The following is a 5,353-nucleotide window of genomic DNA, read 5'->3' on the forward strand; positions in this document are numbered from 1 at the left end:
GCAAGAGAAAGAACATGATTCAATGAGTCCTTTCAAGCTTCTCACTCAGAAATATTCTGATATTTATTTAAAAGAAAAAATAATTGAAGTCTACATTGAAAAAATGAAGAAATATCTTTATTAGAATATTGGATGCTATGACTCCAAATCGGATAAATCCATGGCATCTGTAAGGTCCAGGAATTTAATTCACGTAACCTGAATGCATGCAATCTAGGATTTTATTTAATTATGTGTTTAATTATTTTTATGCATTTTATGCATAATTATTGCATGATAGGATTTATTCATGAAATTTTAAAAGTTCATGCACTATGATTTTTCTGTTGCATTTCACGCTCGAACGAGAAACGGAGAGCGGCGAATTATCAGGAAAATTATTTTTAATATAGGATTAATTTTTATTAATTAATATAAGATGTTTTAAATGTATGTTTTTCAAAAAATGGCCTTTGTGGGGTATTTTTATCCGCCAAAGCATATTTTTCAGCAGTACGCAAATTTTATCGAAACGGATGACTTTATGAGGGTTCGAGTAATATTTTCAAAACCTTACCAAAACGAAATATTTTTTGGGAGTATGTTTGGGGTTGATGGGCCTATTTTTGAGCTTAGTGGGCTCAAAACTCTTTTCAACTTTTTAAAGGATAACTAATGTCCCATTAGAGTTTATTATACCATTTTATTATTCCCCTAAACCTAAACCTAAATGTAACAGCCGACACTCTCCTTCCCCTATCAGCTTTCTCTCGGTTTTCAGCACCTCCCTCAGCTGAAGGCTTCGGCCATATCCATTTTCTTTCAAGAAAATTCTCCGGCGCTTCCCGGACACTCGTTCTTCGACGTTCTTGCGTAGAATTCATCAAGGCACGCTTTATATCACTTCTTTACTCATCACTCACGTTTTATATGCTGAAGAATGTGTATATGCATGAAAAACTTTTGATCCAACCTTGCGCATGAGAGATTTTCGGTGTTACATGTATTTCTTGCATTTCCTTGATCGTTGGTCACAATTTTCTGGTTTTTTTGTGTAAGGCGCTGCTGTATTGTGACGACAGGGAGCTGTTAATGTCGAGAGTGATGAGGTTTAGATGCTGGAGTCGAAGCTTGATCGAGTTAATTAGTTGAGAATGTTTGAGGGCCGATCAGGGTTGATGCTTGTTTGGACTCGATGTGGCTAAGAAGTAGGTTTGAGACACATCGGCGGTGCAAGGGTCGATCCAAGGCTTATATCGGACCATTTTGGGTCTGAGTCATGGTTGGGGAAGGCCCGAACACTGCTGGTCCTGTCCTAGCAGCCGCAAGGGAGAGTTGAGTGAGTTTGTCTCGATTGGTGTGTTTTGGGAGAGTAGCGATCGTGCGTGTCATGTAGGCTGCATGGGGCTGTGACCGTGGCTCAAGTAGGTCAAGTAGGGTCTGGTCTAGGAATAGGGCAGGCTGGTTCGTTACTGGTACCGTCGGGAGTAGTCTAGAACCATGATTTTGGAAAGTGAGCAAATTTCTTTAGGAAGGCCGAAACTCCAGCAACTTTTTGGGGCTGATTCGAGGGGCTTGTTGGTCTAGCCTTGGTGATTTTAGGGCCTTCTAGATGTTTTTAAGGTGTGGTAAAAAGTTGAAAAAAAATTTGGTTAATTTTCGGGTTGATTCGGGCTTAAACCGGGACTCCGATCCAAGTTTTAAAACGAATTGATTAAGTTTTGAAATGAGCTCGAGTTTACGTTTAAGAACATTTTTAAATATGTTTTGTGATGATTTAAGGAGTTTGGTAAGCTACGGGTCGAAATTTAGAGGTCCATGGGTAAAAAGGTCATTTTGGGTTTCCAGTGGCAAAATGGTCATTTCGTACCTGAGTCGAGATTTTTGTCCTGGCAGCGCCCTGAGCACATTTTATCATGTTTTAAATGTTTATGCATCACGTTTATGATTTTATGAAATTATGATAAATACGGTGCATTCTTGGTTTTAAGAAAAAGTTACGTAGATGCATGTTTTTATTAAGTGGTGAATATGATGATGTTTTTTTGAAGGATGAGAATTGGTTGTGACTAACGATGTATATGTATACGATGACATGAGATATGATGAGCTGAGGCCAAGGCTCAGTGGACGGGTAATGCTGTCGCTGATGTCCCCGTCGCCCGGTACCGTGGTTATACATAGATGGATCCATCGAATAGAGCTGATACGAAAATCACACTTAATGAGCTGAATTCAATTAAAAAAATATATATATGTATATGATGACATGACGAGTTAAGCTTTGACACATTTGAGCTTATATGACACGTTCATGTTCATGCTTTCAAGTTCTCGAATTATATGTTGATTATGGTATTTTTCACTGATGTGTGCCATGTATATGTACTTGTTATTCCTGGTACATGTGTGTTGAGTCTTTAGACTCACTAGGCGTGTGTGATGCATGTGAGCTTGATGATGAGGGGACTGGAGGTGCCGAACTCTGAGTAGGCAGACCTGGTGCGGTGACAAGACCCGCGGACCGCATGTTTTCTGCATTATGAAATATGAGATTTTAGAGGAAAAATAATATTTCCGCACTTTTAAATGAGTAGACATTATAGCATCCGAATCAAGTGAAAATCTATTTGTACATCTAATGCAGATGCAAGATGCTCAAGACCTAGAGGAAGATATTCTTAATTTTTCTCATATCATTGATATTTTTGAAATTTTAAAAAATTCGATCAAGGATAATATTAAAGATGAATAGGATATTCATCAAATTTAGAATCAAGTTGGTGGAAAGATCAAATCAAAGATAGTGGAATAGCACTGTACACTTTTTAACTTTAGTAACTATGTTACTATTTGCTTTAATAAAGCATTGTACTATTTATATTTTTATCTGAAATCCGTGGTTTGATGTCCAGACCTTCCATTTATTTATAGGTTGTATTTTGTTCTTAGGAGGACACGGTCGAGTTTGCTCCCCTCTATTTTCTCTCTGTAAACAACATTTCTTACAAATATAAATAAAAGCTTCAAGTTCTGATTACAACTTTGTAAGTTTAATTTCTTGTTTATTTTTTGTTTTTATTTATTGTTTAAAATTTTTATATTTCATAGATTAGCTTGAATGACAGGCTAAATCATTCGTGCTAAATCATTACCTTACTATGACATGATCTATATTTATTTGTAACTTGTAATTAAATTGAGATAATAAAAAGATTTATTTAAATTTTGGAATTTAAAGAAATATAAGGATTTTTGGTTAGAACATAAGGTAAAAAGATGAACCAGTAAATCGTAAACACAAGGTTCGAGTTTAACCAAGAAATAATAAATTTATGTTGTAGCCCTTCAGCATGCTTAGCCGAGAAATTGCGTTTGAGACGTTTATGGGTGATTTTTATGAATTTATGTTTCTAAGGGATCTCGGTAAAGTCCTCTGTTGTTTAATTTATTTGATATATCTTTAATAAATCCTTTTATGTTTTGTAAAAATTCCATATAAGAACCTTATATTCATTATTATTCTAGAATTTAAATGTTTCCTTTTCTTAGCACAGTTTATTTTGAAAATGGTATGTTGGCTGGAAACCTTGCGTAGATGTATGTCTTTAGGCTATATGCCTTGAAGAACAGACTCGATAGGTCTAACAATACCACGTATCAAATTCAATTTGATTCCAAGCCTCAGATGGTATCAGAGCCATGAAAATTGTTTGGTTTATGATTTAGCACTTTTATTCAACTAATATATTCAACACGAAAGAAACTGTTCAAAACAATTTAAATGAAGAATATGATTTACATGAGAATTTAGATTTATTGAAGAAATAGACTATTCCTAAGATAAAATCTAAAATGATCTATAAATTATGAACTTTTGAAAGAATTGGATTTAAACAAGTAGTTAAAACTACAGAATCTTTGTTACCTCTTCATAATGAAGAAATGGTTATTAGATTTTTAAATAATAAAGATATTTTACCATATAGGAAAAATTATAGATTTATTCATATAGTTTTAATTCAAATTGGTTTTAGACCTTTAACTTTAGAAGGTTTACCAAAAAGTTTATAGCAGCTTTAAGATATGGTAGAAATTTTAATTGAAAACAATCTCTTATGGGAATAATTCAATCTAATATGGCTCATGATCCAGTATATTTTGATGTTTATTCCAATTCATCTTTATCTCTATCTGATATAAATATATTAGATTATTTAACATTAATTGTTAAAACTCATGGTTATAATTATACTCCTGGAATAGAAGTAATATGTATCTTTTATCGAATTTATTATAAACCATTATTTACACTAAATCCTATGTGTAAAATAATAGATAAAAAATTAAATGAAACTATTATTAGAGAAAGTAATTTTAATATATCTAATATTACAACCCGTAGATCTATAAAATTAGAAGAAATTGAATTTTCAGAAAACTGGATAATTGAACAAGCTTTTCCTAGAAATCCTATAATAAATAGAAATTTACAACAAGTAATACAAAATAATTCAAGATCTGTTCAAATACAGTTTAATAATGCACAAAGATGAGTATTACCATATGTTGTCTATGTTAGATCAAGATCTAGTCATTTTTTTATTTCACATTTAGATTATATGTTTGATATTCAATAAACATCTAGAGCTTCAACTTCTCAGATAAGAGAAGAAATAGAACCTTCAGTAGAAGATTTAATTATTAATCAAAATAATATTGTTCATCCAAGTAGCTTTCAAAAAGTTAAAGAAACTGATACAGTTTCAGAAATGAATTNAAAAAGTTAAAGAAACTGATACAGTTTCATAAATGAATTTTACAATTTAATGGATAAAAAATTAAAAATTGATTTTACTAAAGGATCTCTTGCTAGAGCAAAGATCAATGTAGAATTTTGTCAACCCAAATGAGAATCTTTCAGAGATTGGTATTTTAAAAGTTTCTCAGAACAAGAGTTTGAATATATTGTTACAACATTTTATAAATAATGTGAAAACCAAAATAAATTAATACATTTTGTTCCTTGGCTTTTTAAAACATTTATTATAGATTATATTTTTATTCTTAAAAGAAATTATAAACTTTCTTCAGGACAGATTCAAAGATTTGTTAATCCTCCTCAGCAATCTTTTATTATAGAAAAAATAATAAAATTTTAAATTTTATTGCTTTTTCAAAATTATTTGATAATTATATGATACAAATAAATGTTAAACATATTACTCAGATAATTAAAAAGCAGAATTATACAAATTTATATCTTACGATAATAGACGAAGAAATAGTTTCTTTTAAAGATCGCATTAATAAAATAATTTTAGCTATCAATCAAATTAAACTAGATGTTCATATACAAACTAAAGAAGAAACT

This window comes from Primulina huaijiensis, unplaced genomic scaffold, assembly GCF_012295235.1.
Source record: "Primulina huaijiensis isolate GDHJ02 unplaced genomic scaffold, ASM1229523v2 scaffold11895, whole genome shotgun sequence".
In the NCBI taxonomy this organism is placed as follows: Eukaryota; Viridiplantae; Streptophyta; class Magnoliopsida; order Lamiales; family Gesneriaceae; genus Primulina; species Primulina huaijiensis.